The sequence below is a fragment of the Schistocerca piceifrons genome, chromosome 6, assembly GCF_021461385.2.
Source record: "Schistocerca piceifrons isolate TAMUIC-IGC-003096 chromosome 6, iqSchPice1.1, whole genome shotgun sequence".
In the NCBI taxonomy this organism is placed as follows: domain Eukaryota; kingdom Metazoa; phylum Arthropoda; class Insecta; order Orthoptera; family Acrididae; genus Schistocerca; species Schistocerca piceifrons.
In genome coordinates, this window is record NC_060143.1 from 530,762,330 (window position 1) to 530,783,440 (window position 21,111).

At 43.3% G+C, this 21,111-nt stretch overlaps 1 protein-coding gene and 1 pseudogene across 1 annotated transcript in view; both read right to left on the reverse strand.

The window, feature by feature from the left end:
• LOC124803440 overlaps nucleotides 1-21,111 on the reverse strand; it is a 1,230,576-nt gene that overhangs the window by 218,709 nt on the left and 990,756 nt on the right. The window lies entirely within an intron of this gene.
• On the reverse strand, nucleotides 5,443-5,560 carry LOC124803667 (annotated as a pseudogene).

Sequence of the window (21,111 nt, forward strand, 5' to 3'; positions counted from 1 at the left end):
GTTTTTGCGTTTCATTCGCAACAGTAGTTGGGTGTTTGATTAAGTTTTCTACTCTGATGAAGCATAGTTTCATCTAAGTAGTTGTGCAAACAGCCAGAATGACAGATATCGGAGTACAGAAAAAGCTCATGTTTTCCACGAGACTCCATTACATTCACAGTAGGTTGGAATACGTTGAGCACCTTCGCGCAGAAGAGTTGTAGGTCCAATTTTGTTCTCTGAAACAATAACAACTGACCGTTACCAGGAGGACGGTACCATACAATTCGTAGCACTGGTAAGAGGCCGATAAACGAAGCTGCAGGCTACAGCGAGTTGGTGCAACAGCACAGGGCGATAAACACTCGCCTCGTCCGTCCTGGGGTATTTTGCTGCCTAGGTAGCAGAATTCCTTAACTCCGTCTACTTCGTGATCACCAGTTCTGTATTACCAACTTTCTCGATATTCTCATTCCTGCTACTTCTCATTACATTCGTCTTTCTTCGATTTACTCTCAGTTCATATTCTTTACTCATCAGATCGTCCATTCCTTCCAGCAGATCCTATAATTCCTCTTCACTTACACAGAGGATAGCAATGTCATTAGTGGACTTCAACATTATGTCCTTTCACTTGAATTTTAATCCCACTCTTGAACCTTTCTTTTATTTCTGTCGTTGTTTCTTCGGTCTATTACGCGAAACTCTATGTTTTCAAGTGTATACATTATAAGTACATTAATAAAGATTGGAATATTTTTAATTTAAGGTTGCTTAATTTCCGCTCCATCCTTAAGATGTGCACTGTCTATCCGCGGCGGCAATTATCCTCAATAGTAAGCCCACTATTAGGGCTGTTGATATAGTATCGATATATAGGCATTAGTACAAAAAATTTCGATATGTATCGGCGAAAACATGTTCACATATACATCGATGTATCAGTATCAGATTAGCAATATCGAGTGCCGATATTTTTATTTCCATTATATTTTTTCGGTAAATGTTATAAATTGTTCATTTGAAATTGTAGTAGAACATAATTTTACTTTCGCTGTGTGAAGGAGTCTTACTACTTTTTGAGCTTTCATCACGTCTAAACTTTTTCTTTTACTGTGTAGAGCAAGTATGTGTGACACAAAATAAACTCGACTGCATTCGGAGGTGGCGGTGTGAATGGAATAACAAGATTCCCGATGTGAAGAAATGGCATACCAGTTGCGTTAAAAAGCAAAAAATCTGAATAACAAGATTATTCTTCACGGTGGATGGAGACACGTGAGAGAAAAGCTGATATCTCAGTATTCAGATAACAGTCTTAATCTGAGTTTATACAGCAAGCTGTGAGCACATGAGCGTAAGCAAAGCCTCCAGCGGTGACCAATGGTAGATATCTAGGCTTAAAAATTGAAGTATAATACAATTTGTGTTAGGATTACAATGTAAAGGAACCATGTTCATTTTAAAAAACACTGTTAAATAAATAAACATAAAAAAGTATGAGAAAAACTTTTCAACACCGAACTTATAAAAGAACGTTATAAAGTTACCTTATCTTCATTCGTACTATACGCTCACGTGCTCATAGCTTGATATATAAACTCAGACATAAGGCCAATTCCTTACAGTCTCCTGCCACACCTCGCTAGACGTGACGCCACCAGCATTCGACCAGTGAGTAAAACATTATATTTACGTAATCCACTCTTTGAAGATGGTTATCATTAGTTGTCTAAGACATATATTGTAATCTCATAGTATGTTCGCTCTGAAGGTGGCCCCTGCGATCGGCTGAAACCGGTCGGCACTATATAAACAAAAAAACGCGATTAAAACTGTTTTCTTAATACTGAGTTAATTTATAGCAATAGCAGTTCCTCCACAACCATGTTGTCGAAGCTTAAAAGCTGATATAATCGGCGCTCGGTGCTACTAACAGAAACTCCGACGTTTAGCTTCACCACGCAATATTGATACTACTGCTCTTAGGTCGCTGGTGTTGGCAGAAAGGAAACACATAGGGAAGTCGAAATGTTCCGAACTAATTTGATGTGTGACGAGGCCCAGCGACGAAACCGTCAGACACCTTTTATTATGCCACTTACGTGCAGTTACCATTGTTAGCAAAGTGGTTGTCACCAAGCGTGAACGTGCATCGTTCTCCTTTCAATTTTTCCACTAAGGGGGATAGACAGGCCGCTAGCTTATTGATGTTCAGAATATGTAATAATAAATGAATAGTTAAATATATATACAGCGCTTAAAGCGACGGTATATCGTCGGAGGCACTCACGAAAAATAATGTCAACCTACCAACCTATATATATATATATATATATATATATATATATATATAAAAAACGTGCAGCTGATATTTTTGTAGGCTGGTAGGTTGACATTATTTTTCGTCGATACATCGAAATTGATCATCAGTTCAGTAATGCTAATTTTCTCGATATTCTCATTCCTGCTACTTCCCATTACATTCGTCTTTTTTCGATTTACTCTCAGTTTATATTCTTTATTCATCAGGTCGTCCATTCCTTTCAGCAGATCCCATAATTCCTCTTCACTTACACAAAGGATAGCAATGTCATCAGTGAACTTTACCGTTATGTCCTTTCACTTGACTTTTAATCCAAGTCTTGAACCTTTCTTATATATATATAAATATATAACGTGCAGCCGATATTTTTATAGGCTGGTAGGTTGACATTATTTTTCGTCGATACATCGATGCTTTTTTCCGATATATCGTGAACCGATAATGATACTTTTTTTAAACATCGATACACCGGATTTCCGATATTTTCAAAAACATCAACAGTCCTACTCACTACAATAGTTCCCAGTCAAGAGACAGTGTCCAGTCTGACCTACAAAGGTACAGAATTACTTCGGGGTAAGTGTCATGAGGTTGTAAAAGCCACAAATGTCCCCGCTCAGACAGATGGACAGATAGAGAGCTGTCGGCCGCTGTCCATCGCCTTGTTAACAGCCGCCGCCGCCGCCGCCGGCGCGTCAAAGCATAGCGCAGGAGCCGAGGTCTGGCAACCCGCCCAGCACGCTCCAACAGAGGCAGCGAACGCGTTTGGCGGCAACAGTTGCACTCTGCACTACGTGCTCCTCGCTGCCTGCTCTGTACGCGATTAGGGGCTTCCTGAAGACGTCCTCTGCGTGTGACAAGCGACAAACGCCTCCTTGCGGATGATAGCTGCATCTTGTAACGTTGTAATAGCGATTAGGGTGGCCCAGGAGGAATGGTCAAAATGCAGCAAAAAAGTGTAGTAAACGTGGGCTCTAAAGTGCTTACCTTATAGAGCCATAAGCTATGAGAACATGTTAGTAGAAGACATGTGTTGCACAATAGCGAAGACGACCAAGTGCTCACAGCTCATAAGGCACGTATTTTAGAGCCCGTGCTTACTGAATGTTCTTTTCTTGTTTTGCTCCGCTATACCACCTCTCAAAATACGGAAAGCAAAGAGCTTGCCGTAGAAGAGATCTGTCCCATATTATCGAAGAAGAGAAACTGCTCAAAGCTTTTAAGGTATGCTTTTCAGAGGCCATGTTCACTATAGCTTTTTGCTTTGAATCATTGTTCCTATTTTATCCATGAATATTGACCATCCCTCCAGGGAAATAGTGCATAGCGAATCCTGCGAGTCCAGAAGGGATCGATATCTTCGTTTACAGAAGGAAAAATCCATTAAACATTATTATTTCACGCCCAAGTATTTATATTCCATGCATTCAAAATAATACTGAAGTTTTAATATAAAATTTTGTGAAATGAGTTCTATTGCTTTTGCTGATTATTACTAGCGGTAGTCTCTGACGAAGATATAAACTCTTTTTATAGTATCTCTGATCTCCTCCATCGCGAACAGACTTGTCGGGAAGTTGTGGTAAGTCGCGGGCAAGCTATTTCGTGAGGCTGGAGAAAGCGAAATAATTGTTAGATCACATTGTGTCATTACAGTGTGTGAGAATTTTCAGAATAGAAATGTTTGAAAGTTCAGATACTTCATTTAATAACTTGAAATTTTCACAATCCTTTCATCAGTTACTTTTCTACACACTGGAAAAATCTAAAGAAGTCAACGGAAGCTGCCATCAACACATTCAGCTAAGTAAAACTTTATATTTCAATATATGGATGTGCCCTTTGGTGTAACTCACGTTAAAAATGACTAACGACCGTTCTGAGAAGGATAAGCCAATGAATGTGCAACATTGAAAGGCTCAGTACAACTTGTACTCTACTATACGGTGTTTGGTGACTAACTGATCATACATGGTTCGGATCGGACGCCTATCTGCCGGTTCATGCACGGTTTTACCAAGGAATCAGATTTTTTTTTATAAGTACTTGCACGTTGTGAAACGTCCCCTTTGAACAATTTATACAAGACTGTGCTTAAACTGACACACAATATTTTGTTAGCGCAACGCAATCTGACTTTCAAAGATCCCTGCAAAAGGATGGCCCTGACTAACATTAAACTATACCTTTCACAAATCACTAAATCACTTACCTCACAATAATCTTCGTTTCTCCCACTACTGCAATACAGCAAGCGCCACTACTGCCAGCTAAATAAAAGATTCAAACTATGGAAGGCACTAACTACTGATAGGGATAGTTAGCAAATGAAAGATATTAGTAGAGAACAAACAATGTATTTACCTTGATATCATCATATATAAATATAGCAGTTCATGACAAATTACAAATCTCCGCCATCTCTCTCCCCACATCCACCACTGCTGGCGGCTCACCTCCAACTGCGCAACGCTATGCGCTGTTCACAGCCAGCTGCCTAACACTACAATGGCGAGTATTACAACAATGCAAAGCAGCCACAGACTGCACACAGCACAGTCAGTGATTTTCATATTGAGCGCTACGTAATGTTGCCAATAACATAATAACATAAACAGCCTACTTACATAGAGAAAACCCTACTTACATAGAGAAAACATAAACAGCCTACTTACAGTTGGAAGTAGTGTCACATTAAGTATTCGTTTTATATGGCTTGAACTTATACCTCCCCGGCATGAAACCAGTCCTTATACAGGAAAAAACACAATAAAAAGCTATTGCGGATTTGAACTTTCACTCAGTTTAATGCAGACTATTTTACCATCTTTGAATTTAAATTGTTTCATTGCTCTTCACACTATGCACAGCTTCGTTTGGTGTGGTTGCCCTACCTATAAGGTTATTTGTGTTTCATGAGTATGTTTTACCATTAGCACTCCGTTTTCAGGCCACAAGTGGCCCATCGGGACCGTCCGACCGCCGTGTCATCCTCAGCTGAGGATGCGGATAGGAGGGACGTGGGGTCAGCACACTGCTCTCCCGGTCGTTATGATGGTTTTCTTTGACTGGAGCCGCTACTATTCGGTCGAGTAGCTTCTCAATTGGCATCACGAGGCTGAGTGGACCCCGAAAAATGGCAATAGCGCATGGCGGCCCGGACGGTCACCCATCCAAGTGTCGGCCACGCCCGACAGCGCTTAACTTCAGTGATCAGACGGGAACTGGTGTTTCCGCTGCGGCAAGGCCCTTGCCTATCAGTATGTTTACGAGTATTAAAATACGTGGTATAAATGGACGCAAAATTTTTATCGTATCCAGTTGCAAGTTTAAATTTTTTACACCGCGGAGGGATCCTAGTCTGTAGGTGACACCAATTTCGAAGTGACACAGATACATACCTCTTCCTGAGGAAAATGGTTCTTAACAGTTGGACAGACAGACAGACGGACATATGGACAACAACGTGATCCTATAAGAGCCCCGGTTTTACAAACTGAGGGACGGAACCCTCAGAAATAATGAGGAGTAAATGACTGTGCAGTTCCTCCTACTTCATAGTGTATCTGGTAAAGCAGCAGTCGATAGTATTTGGATAAAAAAAGTCATAGTTGCAGCGGAAACAATACTTTTATTGGCGCGTTTCGCCATACTGGATCATCCTCAGAAAATTTTGATACAATACAAAGTTTGCAGATTTAACGAACGCGAATTTTTTAGTACCTCTAGGTTGAGGCCAAAGTTTACAGCAGCCGTTCTTGAGATTTGACACTGACAAATCGCTCCTTGCACTGGCAACATTGAAAATGGCATCTTTAACACTGTAAGACTCCAAAACTGTTTTACAGATGTTGATTCATCAGATGAGAGCAAACTTTCGATAAATATTTTTCTATAACTAAGTTTCACGTTTTTGATGATTCCCTGATCCATGGGCTGTATAAGTGAAGTTGTGTTTCCTGGAAGGAAGAGACATGTAATGTTGCCGTCATCACTTTTCATTTCACAAGTAGGGTGCGTTGGGGCATTGTCTAATAGCAATAGCGCTTTCTGTGGCAACTTTTTTTCAGCCAAATGCGCTCTAACTTGAGGTACAAATTGTTTGTGAAAACAGTCAGAAAAAATTGATTGGTCCATCCAAGAACTCTTCTGGGCGTAGTGTTGTGCAGGGAGAGCATTCAAATTCAGATTCTTGAATGCATGAGGTTTTCTTGATTTCTCAGTCACAAGTAGGGGTAGCCTACGATTGCCGGTCGCTTTTGCGCAAACCATAGCAGTGATGCGATCTTTTTGTACTTTGAAACCTGGAGCAGTTTTTTGAGAGAGTGATGCTAACGTGTTTTGTGGTAAAGCCTTCCAATGAAGCCCAGTTTCATCACAATTGTATACTTGCTCCCTAACGAGATTCAATTCAGCCATTTTTCCTTTAAATTGTTCCCGGAACTCAGCAATTACAGAGCTATCCGCGCTGAGTTTTTCTCCACTGATATCAAGTTGGCGAATACCATGACGAAATTTACTCTTGTCGAGCCATCCGATACTTGCTTTAAAAGATGAGTCACCATCAAGGTTGTTGTTCATTTCAACATCCTTGGCCATTATTATAGGCCCTGAAAGTGGAATCCCCTGACTTCTTGCTTGTATAAACCATCGGTACATTGCGGTGTCCAATTCATCACATTTTGCAGGTTTCATTGTCTTTCTTGTTCGCACATCTCCATCCATGCTCTACATTGTTGGCACATGTTGTTCTATTTTATCAGCATCACGTTTTATATCGTTAACTGTTGTTCTTCCAATACCATAAATCAGCGCTACACTTGTCGCAGTTTCGCCCTTTCTTAAGCGTTTTATAATTTCAAGTTTTTGATGAAGTCCTAAAACAACAAGTTTACGTCTTTCAGACATTTTATCAAGTCACTGTATCACACACACCTGCACTAAGTACGGTAGTGTAAAATATTAGTCAATAAAGCTTATTCAAGTGGAAAACACGTAACACGGCACAGCCCGCTAGATACACTGCGACAATTACAGTCTTCTCGCCACAACTGGAAACCGATCCAGTGGTGATTGTTGACTCACAAGTGAGACGAAGACAAGAAAAGGGGGAGATGTGTTAGCACGTCAACTGAAGGTCATATTTTATGTACCATTCTACGGCGGGCGGGTACATTCACTTCCCACTAAAATAGAGTCAATAAACAAAGCGAACGCGTCACTGCACCTTAGAGCATTCTGTTATTACAGTATTATTATGCTGTTACAGCAGTGACGGTTAACAGGAACTGACGGTTTAAAGAGTGACGGTTAATCGAGTTTTTACTGTGTGTTAACATTTTCTGATGATGCCCCAGTAGGGCGAAACACATCGATTCAAGTATTGTTTCCCTTGCAGCGAAGACTTGTTTTTCTTTCGAGCAACTGTTTCCTCTTCTCCCTCTTCTGCTATCTACCATTTTCAGCGAACTGTTTTCTCTCCGCAGCGGCGTCGCTGCTGAATGAACGCGCGGTGCGTGGGTGAGCGACCGCCCGGCGAATCGCACCCGGCCCCACAGGTTCCCGGGCGCGGGAAAGTCTGCCGCAGAACCGGTCGGACGCGCCTGCATTAAGTGACCAGTCGACGACGCAGTGCGAGGCACTCGGAAAACGATAAATCAGCGCGGGGCGCCGCTTAACGACGCTCTTAATCATATCACCCGCTCGCCTAGCATTCCAGGCAATCTTTAAATTTCCGCTGCCATTTTTTACACTCATTACCTAGCGTAATCTTCTCGTTTTCTAATAACTTAGTGAGAGATGTAATAAGTGCCAGCAATTTGTTCTGTCGCACGTCTCTGGCGATCAACGCTCTTACTCTGGTATTCTGACATGTCCTTGTATTCACCACTTCGTTAACTGGAAATGAATTTACGGCCTGTTCGTTTGAAATTCGATTTCAGAAAATTTCGGGCTACTTGAGGATGTTCCTTCCACAATAAAATGGTTCGTCTGTAGTGTTTCATTGTATTATATTAATTGGAATTCTTTCACGTGTAACAGCTGTTGGACAAATCATTTACTGATTGATTTTTTCCTTCATGACTACGACTATTGATGGTGTGGAGTGACCTGTTAGTAGAAGTGGAAAGATTATTCAGTATTTCTGGGAATGTGTGGATTATGTAAGCCAAGGCAGAACAGGAAATCCGGTGTGACTGCCGTAAGTTAAAGTTGAATCGAGGCTATTTCCCTGCCGTAAGAGCACAGTTTATAAACCCTAACGAAAAGTATCATTTTTACTACAATTTATAAAGCATCACGAATGACCACATGAAACAGATTCGCCGCAATTTTCATATCCGTGCCACTTTGCTCAGGGTAAAGTTTGTAAAATGGCTTTTTAAGCCTAAACCAGTTGTGCAGCCTAGAAGAAATTTTAATGACTATCAGAGCCCAAGTGAAAACTGTACTAAAGCAGAAGGTAAAAATCGGATTTTTTTTAACTGCAGATTCAGTTAATTAAAAACGTCCACAAGACACTTCTGGTATCTTTTATACACGGCCCAGTCACATTAAAGTGACCACTTTTTGAATATAAACTTTATTGTCAATACAATCTGAAAGGAACATATACTACAATGAAGAGCCGTTCATGGAGATTTGTTCTAACCCAGCACATGCTCAATATGTCCACCATTTCGTTTCCTAACTTCCTTAAAACGAACACTGAAGTTAGTGATTACACTACGGCACATATCTTCCGCAATTTCACTGAAAGCTTGAAGAATAAGTCTTCTTAGCTCCATTAAATCACGTGGATGTTTCGGGAAAAATTTTTCCTTTAGGTACCCCCAAAGAAAAAGGCCACATGGATTTAGGTCTGGAGTACTGGGGAGCCAATTTTGTCCGTCATTGAAGCGACCTGGAAACCTGAGTGAAATGATCCACATTTCGAAATGCTCGTATAAAAACTCCAACACAGTGTTTGCAGTATGTGGCCTTGCTCCATCTTGCATGGACCACTGCGTGTTGAAGGGCAAGGAAGTAGCAAGAAGCTGTGGAATGAAGCTATTGCGAAGCATGCTCAAATAACGCTCGCTGTTCACAGTTTCTTGAAAGAAAAAGGATCCAATAAGTCCGTGACTGGAAATTGCTGCCCACGCTGTAATCCTCGGAGCATAATGTTGTCGTTCATGAAGCACTTGTGGGTTTTCAGTGGCCCAAAAGCATACATTTTGTTTGTTGACCACACCGTCTAAATGAAAATGCGCCTCATCTGAAAACCAAACGTTGTTGAGACTTCTTCCCTATCCTCTGCCCACTGAGCAAACAGTAGTGTCTGCTGCTTGTGTTCTTCAGTGAGCTTCTGTGCACAGGTCATCTTGCATGGGTACATATGAAGGTCACTTTTAAGAATGCGTTGAACGGAGCGTCCGGATATTCCCAGTTGCATTGCTGCCTTTCTACACGATTTCCCGGGACTTCTCTGTAGAGCAGCTCGTACCGCTCCAATATTCTCCGGCGAACAAACAGGCTTAGGCCGAGGTCGCTTCGCTTCCAATACTGTTCCTTCCTGTACAAATTTATCGTACAACCTGTGGATGGTGTTCTTGCAAGGGACCCATCGTGTGTTAAACTGCTGTCTGAGTCACAACAACGCTTTTCGTTTCATGAAAAGTAACACAATTGCCGATCGTTGATGTGTCGTCAGTCTTCCATTGTCAGCCATTGCTGCTCATTAGTCTCCTAGCGGCAGTAACTTGAATTAGGCGTCATTTCGTAACTCATTTGTTTTTCCAAGCTCTGCTGGTACTGCTGTAGAGATCCCAGCGGGATATCTAATGTGCGTCGTAAATTGTGAGAGAAACAATTGGTAACACATTTCGTGCACCACCCTGTATGTTCGACGTCAACATGCATTAACCACTCTAACCACTCACAGAATGTAGGTGGCAGCACTGGCAGTGGAGGGTATACAAATCGTGTCGAGGGTCGGGGTGGGAGAGGGGCGGAAACAGCGCAGTCATTGTTGCAATGTGGTAACGGAGCGATTTATATGACATCGAAGAGAGTATAATAACTGGCTTTCGGGACAAAGGTGGAAGCATTTTCGGAACGGCTAAGTTTGTAAACAGTTCGCGTGCCGCCGTAGTTAACTATCCTGTGCGTGCCAAAAGGGCGCTATCCATAATCGGCGCCGAGGCATTTTTGGTGCACCAGGGGCATAAATGACAGGGTGACGACGGTTGCACGGATGTGCACAGGGGAACAGACGTGCAACTGTTGACCAACTGAACATCAATATCACTGGTCGTCAACGTTTCTGCTCAAGAGCGAATACTGACATTGTGGGGCAGCACCTCTGGCCGCATACCTATCGATCTTTTTATTTATAAAAGTAAACATGGTCCGTAGTAGGCTATCTCTCGATTAGCTAATTTCGACTACTTGTCATGGTCAAGCACACTCCCTCGGGTACGGGTCTACATCTACATCTACATGATTATTCTGCAATTCACAGCCGGCCGCGGTGGTCTAGCGGTTCTAGGCGCTGAGTCAGGAACCGCGCGACTGCTACGGTCGCAGGTTCGAATCCTGCCTCGGGCATGGATGTGTGTGATGTCATTAGGTTAGTTACGTTTAAGTAGTTCTAAGTTCTAGGGGACTTATGACCACAGATGTTGAGTCCCATAGTGCTCAGAGCCATTTGAACCATTTTTTTGCAATTCACATTTAAGTGCTTGGCAGAGGGTTCAGCGAACCACAATCATACTATCTCTCTACCATGTCACTCCCGAAAAGCGCGCGGGAAAAACGAACACCTAAACCTTTCTGTTCGAGCTCTGATTTCTCTTATTTTATTTTGATGATCATTCCTACCTATGTAGATTGGGATCAACAAAATAATTTCGCATTCGGAAGAGAAAGTTGGTGCCTGAAATTTCGTAAATAGATCTCGCCGCGACGAAAAACGTCTTTGCTTTAATGACTTCCATCCCAACTCGCGTATCATATCTGCCACACTCTCTCCCCTATTACGTGATAATACAAAACGAGCTGCCCTTTTTTGCACCCTTTCGATGTCCTCCGTCAATCCCACCTGGTAAGGATCCCACACCGCGCAGCAGTATTATAACAGAGGACGAACGAGTGTAGTGTAAGCTGTCTCTTTAGTGGACTTGTTGCATATTCTAAGTGTCCTGCCAATGAAACCCAACCTTTGGCTCGCCTTCCCCACAATATTATCTATGTGGTCTTTCCAACTGAAGTTGTTCGTAATTTTAACACCCAGGTACTTAGTTGAATTGACAGCCTACAGAATTGTACTACTTATCGAGTAATCGAAATCCAACGGATTTCTTTTGGAACTCATGTGGATCACCTCACACTTTTCGTTATTTAGCGTCAACTGCCACCTGCCACACCATACAGAAATCTGTTCTAAATCGCTTTGCAACTGATACTGGTCTTCGGATGACCTTACTAGACGGTAAATTACAGCATCATCTGCGAACAACCTAAGAGAACTGCTCAGATTATCACCCAGGTCATTTATATACATCAGGAGCAGTAGAGGTCCCAGGACGCTTCCCTGGGGAACACGTGATATCACTTCAACTTTACTCGATGGTTTGCCGTCTATTACTACGAACTGCGACCTTCCTGACAGGAAATCACGAATCCAGTCGCACAACTGAGACGATACCCCATAGGCCTGCAGCTTGATTAGAAGTCGCTTGTGAGAAATGGTGTCAAAAGCTTTCCGGAAATACAGAAATACCGAATCAACTTGAGATCCCCTGTCGATAACGGGTGTTTGTGTTCTTAGCATACGTTAGTTTAATTAGTGCGTAAGTGTAGGGACCGATGACCTCAGCAGTTTGGTCCCTTAGGAATTCACACAGACATGGTCAAGCACCTGTAAAACCAAAATGGAAAAACACTACATTGTCTGCATACATCACCGTGTATAAATAGCACTTTACACATCTCAGGCTGTGTATCCCTACAAATATATAATTTAAGGTGGTTTTATTAATTGTCGTTACAAGCCGGCATCGTCCTCAAGACTTGCTGCCGAGTGTTCTCTGTTTCAGACTGCTGCCGCCGTCAGCGCCTCCAAAGGCGTGACAATGTAATTGCCTGACGAAGTGCTGTTGTGTTGTCTGTGTGAGCGGATGATTAGGTGATAACAGTAATCGTACTTATATTTGAAATACAATCAAAAATGTTGCTACATGTTTTGAATGTCATTTCTATTCTACTCATTGTGTTGTATTAGTGCAGCCTTAATTTAATTTCATATTCCTTGCTATAAATATGTGCCGCATTTGAAGATGACCGCCTTTGTAATGCCCATTCACTAATCCATATTACTTCAGTTTGAAATTTATGCCATAACAGCTGATTGGTAGAACCGCGCACCATCTTTAGTTGTCAGTACTGGAAGAAACACAAATAACATTCCCTCTCTCACATCCTCTAACGCCGCAGTGGCCGCGCTAGCCCCCCCCCTCCCCCCCCCCCCGCCCCCCTCCGCCGTGACCCACAGGTAAGGGGCCAACTTCACTTAGCTCAAGGCCGCCTTTACCAGCGTCAATTAAAATGAGGCGCTGAGTATTTTTGTTCGTTACTGGGCAGGATAGCTACACAAGCCCTTAACATTAGTTGACGTTTTCGGTTTCGGCTTGTGGTGTCCGTACTGTAAGACCTTCGGTACACACACCATCAGATTATTTGACTTGTCGCTCTAACGAAGTAGGCGAGTGTCAGCAATATGTCTCGTGATCTCATGGTGGCGTGTTTATCTTCTGCCGTTAGGTCAGACTCTAGAAATGCCATTTGCACGCTTAGAGTAGCAGATTGACGGTGACCAACTTTAAACAGAACTTGATTAATTTTCACACACATTTATTAAAGTAATAACAAACATAAAAATTACTTAACTTGGTTCTGGATGCTCTTTACAATTGAAAATCTGAAGTTGCTTTGGTGTTGGTACGTTAATCTTACTCTCACATATATATCTCTGATACTTGACAAAAGTGTCTATACTTTTATCTTCATGGCTATGTACAGGAATATGGTAATCTTATTAGGCGCAGACTGAAACTTGACTATAGACTGGTACAGACAAATGCAGAACTCGTACAGACTGGTACAGACTAATGTAGACTGGTACAGACTGGTGCAGACAAATGCAGACTGACTAATAGGGGGTCTGTACACTTGTTATAATACCTCGCGCGTTCATGTATCACTGCGCAAGTGTGATCCGCAAGGGGAAAAGGCTCTACGTTAGCAGCAATCCCATTGGCTGCGTTACATGTTAATACACGGATCGGCGGAAGCAGAATTTGGTCCGTCTCTATGGAAGCGCCATCTCGTAGTGCGGAGACGGACGAGCGCTGCGCCTGCGCTGTTGTGCTTAGCGAGCGCGCTCTAGTGGGGAAGTTGTGTACACGCTGACTACGCGGAAGTATGTACACAACACGGCTCTTAGTTGCTAGTTGCATATTACTATAAAATACGGCTGAGAACCGCGGGCTGCGCGAATACTCCATCAGGGCGACGTGCAGCCTGAAGACCACAGCTGGCGACCACTTGTCCATATGAACCAAGGGCACTCGTGCGTCCATGCTGACTGCTGTTCGTGGGCGACGAAGGCTGGAACCTGTCCGCCAGTACCGCAGCTGCACGTCCACTGACTCGCGTCGTATAGCCTTTTATACATCATCGGACAGATGGCCTTTGGGGTGTACGGCGTGAAACGTCTGAAAGCAAAGGGGTTCAGAAAGGAGGAGGAGGAGGAGGAGGAGGAGGAGGGAGTGATATGCTCTGGGGAATGTTTTCGTGGGACACTCACCATTCTAGAAGGAAGGTGGATCGACACAAATACGCAGCTGTCGATGAAGACCATATCCACTCCTACAAGGTATTCGTTTTTCTCTCCGTTTTATATAAGGATGCCGCTTTGACACACCGGGTGTTCAGAAAGTAACTATGCAGTGCCATGTTGTGGTGTGCTAAGTAATGACAGACATGATTATCAATTATTAATACGACACTTTTCCATTGTTTAAAATATTTGAACCATGTTTGAAAAGGTATTTCTATTAGTTCACAGGTCCGGTATGATTGAAGACCAACGTCTTGTGTGACATCATTGCGATCCAGGTCATCATGCTGACGATTGAACAAAATATGTTTTGTGTGGAGCATGTGTTTCGCAATGTAGGCAAGTTAACCTCAGCAGTAGAAGCTGCATTTGCAGTAAAGTTCTTAAGACGCCTAACCGCAATGCTGTACGGAACCTCACCACCAAGTTTCGAAAGACCGGAAGCGTTCATAATGCTCCAAAATCAGGCAGGCCATCCACACCCACATCCGAAGAGAAGGTGGTGGAGTGCTGCGAAGTCCAAAGAAATCGGTTAGACGGCTAGCTCAGCAGGCCCACGTGTCTGTGGGTTCCACTCACAAGATTCTCCGGAAGTCTCTGTCCATGTATCCGTACAAAATGTCGGTCGTGTATGAACTATGAGACACCGATCGCCCGGCGCGTGTGAACTTTTGCAACTGGCTTCTATCCTTCCTGCAGGACAATGGTGAGGGGATTCTTGACACAACGTTTTTCACGAACGAGACATGATTTCACCTCTCCGGTTGCGTGAATAGCTAAAATAGTCGTGTTTGGACTACGGAGAATTTACATGAGTTTTAGGTATCCCCACTGCATGATCAAAAGATTGGCGTTTGGTGCGCCATGACTCTTAAAAGCATCATTGTGCCGATTTTCTTTCAGGACACCATAAATGCAGAACGGTACTGCACCTGCATTCTGGAGCTCTTCCTAGGTGAACTGAATGAGGATGAAATTGAGAATGCCTGGTTCTAGGATGGGGCGACTGCGCATGCCGCCCACAAGGCGATGAACTTCTTAAAGGACATCTTCGGTGATCTCATCATCTCTCAGCACTCTGGCTTCCACCAGATTACTTTCTATGGGGTACGTTGAAGAGAAAGGCCGATGAAGGCAATCCGCATACTGTACAAGAACTCTAAGCTCCACTGATACGTCACAATCGGAACATCACTCCCGAAGTAGAAATAGTCCGCTGAATTACAGGCCTATATCACTAACGTCGATTTGCAGTAGTGTTTTGGAACATATACTCTGTTCGAACATTATGAAGTACCTCGGAGAAAACTATTTATTAACATATAGTCAGCACGGATTCAGAAAATATCGTTCTTGTGAAACACAACAAGCTCTTTATACTCATGAAGTAATAAGTGCTATCGAAAGGGGATGTCAAATTAATTCCATAGTTTTAGATTTCCAGAAGGCTTTCGACACCGTTCCTCACAAGCGCCTTCTAACCAAACTGCGTGCCTACGGAGTATCGCCTCAGTTGTGCGACTGGATTTGTGATTTCCTGTCAGAAAGGTCACAGTTCGTAGTTATAGACGGAAAGTCATCGAGTAAAACAGAAGTAATATCCGGCGTTCCACAAGGAAGCGTTATAGGCCCTCTATTGTTTCTGATCTATATTAACGACATAGGAGACAATCTGAGCAGCCGACTTAGATTCTTTGCAGATGATGTTGTCATTTCCCGTCTTGTAAAGTCATCAGATGATCAAAACGACTTGCAAAATGATTTAGATAAGATATCTGTATGGTGCGAAAAGTGGCAATTGACCCTGAATATAGAAAAGTACGAAGTTATTCACGTGAGTACTAAAAGAAATCAGCTAAATTTCGATTTCGCGGTAAGTCATACAAATCTGAAGGCTGTAAACTCAACTAAATACTTAGGGATTACAATTACAAATAACCTAAACTGGAACGATCACATAGATAATATTGTGTGTAGAGCAAACCAAAGAGTGCGATTCATTGGCAAAACACTTAGAAGGTGCAACAGGTCTACTAAAGAGACTGCTTACACCACACTTGTCCGCCCTATTCTGGAGTACTGCTGTGCGGTGTGGGAGCCGCATCAGGAGGGACTGACGGATGACATCGAAAAAGTACAAAGAAGGACAGCTCGTTTTGTATTATCGTGAAATAGGGGAGATAGTGTCACAGACATGATACGTGAATCGGAGTGGCAATCATTAAAACAAAGGCGTTTGTCGTTGCGACGGGACCTTCTCGTTAAATTTCAATCACCAGTTTTCTCCTCCGATTGCGAAAATATTCTGTTGACACCAACCTATACAGGGAGAAATGATCATCACGATAAAATAAGAGAAATGAGGGCTCGCACAGAAAAAAATTAAGTGCTCGTTTTTCCCCCGTGCCGATCGAGAGTGGAACGGTAGAGAGACAGGTTGAAGGTGGTTCATTGAATCCTCTACCAGGCACTTTATTGTGAATAGCAGAGTAATCACGTAGATGTAGGTGTATATGTTCAGCAATACATCTTCAAGAATATGCAGAAACGTGTGCAACTGAGTCTTCAAGTTCAAGGGGACCACTTCCAGCATCTCTTGTAACTTCCATGACTTTAATACGGCTAGTTATGAACTGGATAGTAACTTATTGATATCAGGCGCATTTGTCGTTTCCAAGAGAACTGCAGCTAACTTCTTCGTGCCCTTCATTAAACACAGCATTAACGCGTTGGCTCCGCTGTCGTAGAGTTGGGAGCTAAACGCCGAGTTGACGCCAGAGACGGGCCCGGTCGTTTTGTCGGGCCGCCGAACAGCTGTTTGAGCGCAGCCCGTGCATCACGACTAACGACCCCCACAGCAACGGTACACGGCGGACTTTACGCTCCCGCTGACAGATATAGGGGAGGACGCTGTTTGCCCAGCCGGTCCCCATTAAGCGACGTCTCCGGCCGCCCGGACCACAACATTCGGAACGGATTTCTCAGCCGACGACTGCCAAATTGTCTGGTGATGGGTCGGTTGTGAAATTAATGCAACAGATACATCCATACTCTGTTACTTAAGGCAGGAACTGCTCGTAATACCATCAATACCCTAGTGTAAATGCCTCATTTGCAGAACACAAAACCGTTATAATATAAAATCTCCGTACATATTGTGTCCTGCTGGCTATTGCACACCCCACGGCCATATTCCGGGTCAAGGGGGCTCTGTTCAGTATGGTGTTAATGCGACGCTCTTTCCTTAATCGAGGACTACGAGCCGGCTCAAAGCTGCTTTTTCCCCGGATGGTAGGCGTTTTAAAGCACTTGCTTGTTTCCAACATTTCAAAAGCTCTGGCGGCAGGCAGTGGAGTAGTTAGCATGAGTGGGAAATGGCCAGTGAAACTACGAGGGTGGCCGAGCGGTTCTAGGCGCTTCAGTCCGGAACCGCGCTGCTGCTACGGTCGCAGGTTCGAATCCTGCCTCGGGCATGGATGTGTGTGATGTCCTTAGGTTAGTTAGGTTTAAGTAGTGTAAGTAGGCTGTTTAGGTTTTTATGTTGGTAACGCCATGTAGCGCTCTATATAAAAATCACTGACTGTGCTGTGTGCAGTCTGTGGCTGGTTTCCATTGTTGGAATTTGCTATTGTAGTGTCGGGCAGTTGGCTGTTAACAGCGCGTAGCGTTGCGCAGTTGGAGGTGTGCCGCCAGCAGCGGTGGATGTGGGGAGAGAGATGGCGGAGTTTTGAGAGCGGATGATCTGGACGTTTGTCCATCAGAGACAGTACATTTGTAAGAATGGATGTCATGAACTGATATATATATTATGACTACTAAGGTAAATACATTGTTTGTTCTCTATTAAAATCTTTCATTTGCTAACTATGCCTATCAATAGTTAGTGACTTCAGTAGTTAGAATCTTTTACCTAGCTGGCAGTATTGGTGCTCGCTGTATTGCAGTAGTTCGAGTAACGAAGATTTTTGTGAGGTACGTGATTCATGAAAGGTATAGGTTATTGTTAGTCAGGGCCATTCTTTTGTAGCGATTATTAAAAGTCAGATTGCGTTGCGCTAAAAAACATTGTGTGTCAGTTTAGTGATGATCATAATAAGTAAAGAGCGAAATGTCTGAGTACGATCAATTTTGCTCAGCTGTTTGAAAATCAAATAACGTAAGGGGTTTACCAGCACAGTAATTCATTAATTTTTCTAAGGGAACGTTTCAACATAAAACCGTTATAATATAACATCTCCGGACATATTGTGTTCTGCAGGCTATTGCAGACCCCACGGCCATATTCCGGGTCAAGAGGACTTTGTTCAGCGTGGTGTTAATACGGCGCTCTTTCCTTAATCCTCCTACAGGTATTGTGTTCGAGGCCTACGAACGGGCTCAAAGCTCCCTTTTCCCCGGATGGTAGGCGTTTTAAAGCACTTGCTTGTTTCCAGCATTTCAAAAGCCTTGGCGACAGGCTGTGGAGTAATTAGCAAGAGTAGGAAAGGAGTGGTCGAGCGGTTCTAGGCGCTTCAGTCCGGAACCGCGCTGCTGCTACGGTCGCAGATTCGAATCCTGCCTCGGGCATGGATGTGTGTGATGTCCTTAGGTTAGTTAGGTTGAGGTAGTTCTAAGTATAGGGGACTGATGACCTCAGATGTTAAGTACCATAGTGCTTAGAACCAAACTAAGAGGGCTATTTTGTTTTCAACCTCCGATCGGTCGTGAAATGGAAACCACAGCGAAAATAAAAAAAATGTTTTACTTGCATCATTTAGCTACATGTTTCAGGCACTTCTCTACGTAGTAGCCGCTCCGACTTAAAAATTTGTCACGGCGTTGTACCAAATTTCTAATAAACTTGTCGTAGAAGGCAACAGCCGTTGCTTTCCTCCAATTACGTATGCTGGCCTGCATCTCATTGTCTGTGCCAAAAAGCTATCCTCAACAGTCAGCGGCCCATGTGAGTGAACAGATGAAAATCAAAGGGAGCCAAATCTCGGCGTGATCAAACACTTCCCGTCGAAAACGCTTTAGAGCGTTGCCATGAAGAAGAAAACTCGTTACTGTTGTGATATGTGGGCTGCATGAAATCAGGGGGAATTCCTCAGCAGGCACTTCACACTTGTTCTAAGCATTTATACATGCTCACTGTGCACTCAGAACTCAGAAGTGCGACGCAACGGGATCGACTAGAGGCACTGCACAATACTTCTGTGCAAAGCTTCATAGGTTTTTTACCGTGGTTTAATTGCGCGACAGATCAGAGGTTGAAAAAAAAAAAAGAAAAAAAATACTGTCCCTCGTGGCTTTGTGTGGTTACTCAGTCCGGTGAAAAAAAGAAAACATCTAACTTCTTAAAACAAGACATCGATTTTGATGCGATGACAGAATATGTCACATGGGTGATGGGACGTGTACTGATAAAGGTTTCAGTGTCATCTGCCAACAGGTGGTGTACTGACGTAACAATCGTGTGTCTATTCTTTAAAAGGCTCAGTGTGGTGCAGAGGTGTAGAGTGAAGACGTCCTCACACGGGATGAGGCAGCCAACACTGACGTGGACGGGAAACCAAATCTCACGCGACACAGCGCCACCGTCACATGGGACGAGCTAGTTAACGTGATTTGAGACTATAGCGCTCTGCAGAGGCAGCTGTCGGCTGCATCTCGCTCCCAAATCACACATAAATTTATTTATGAAAATGGACCCATGTAAAATTCCTACGTTAGCTCTAATAAGAAGCTTCATTCCACCTTTGTCCACATGTGGGTTGTGTTGTTCTACCTGTAATATACATAAACAAAAACTCTGATATCCACGATCATGCTGTAAGACAAATAGGAAAGTTCCATGTTCATTCAGTAAGGGCTTTAGGGAATAAAATATCAAAAATCGGACAAACTCATTCCTGAGAAAGAGCGCATCTATATTTACATAACAGCGAATACTACAGAAAATATTTCTATTAATTGAATAAGAAAGCCACACAGTCTTCCAAAAACGCGAACGTGGAAAAAAAATCGGACACTGGAGGACGCAAATCCGCTACACAATATTTCGTAACTCTATACTGAACCAGCGACGTAATAATTTGGTTACCATCTTCTGAAGCTCTGCTGCAAACCTTGCAGAACTAGCACTTCTGAAAGAAAGGATATTGCGGAGACATGGCTTAGCCACAGCCTGGGGTGTGTTTCCAGAATGAGATTTTCACTCTGCAGCGGAGTGTGCGCTGATATGAAACTTCCTGGCAGAGTAAAACTGTGGGCCGGACCGAGACTCGAACTCGGGACCTTTGCCTTCCGCGGACAAGTGTTTTACCATCTGAGTTACCCAAGCACGACTCATGGCCCCTCCTCACAGCTTTACTTCTGCCAGTACCTCGTCTCCTACAGAGATTCTGTAAAGTTTGGAAGGTAGGAGACGAGGTACTGGCAGAAGTAAAGCTGCGAGGAGGGGGCATGAGTCGTGCTTGGGTAGCTCAGATGGTAAAGCACTTGTCCGCGGAAGGCAAAGGTCCGGAGTTCGAGTCTCGGTCCGGCACACAGTTTTAATCTACCAGGAAGTTTCATTGCTAAAGTCTATTTGAAACTATATGAAAGTAACACAGCGAAAGTAAGGATTGGTAAGTGAATAAGAGTCTGCGGCGGGGATGTGGGGTGTCATCGACTCTCTTTAAGCTGTATCTAGGAGGAGTCCTACAGACTTGGCATAGAAAACACCAGGTTATGGGAGCGACAGTAGAGGACAGCAGGACATTTAGCCTGTATTTTGCTGATGACCAGATTGTATTAGCAGAAGTTAAAAGTGCTCTGAGTTACATGATAAAAAATATCTTGAAGAATACAGTAAGACTGGCTTGAAGATTAACATGAAGAAATGTGACTATTTGGCCGTTCGAATGGGAAAAGTAAATAATTTGGAGGTAGATGGAGAAGTAAC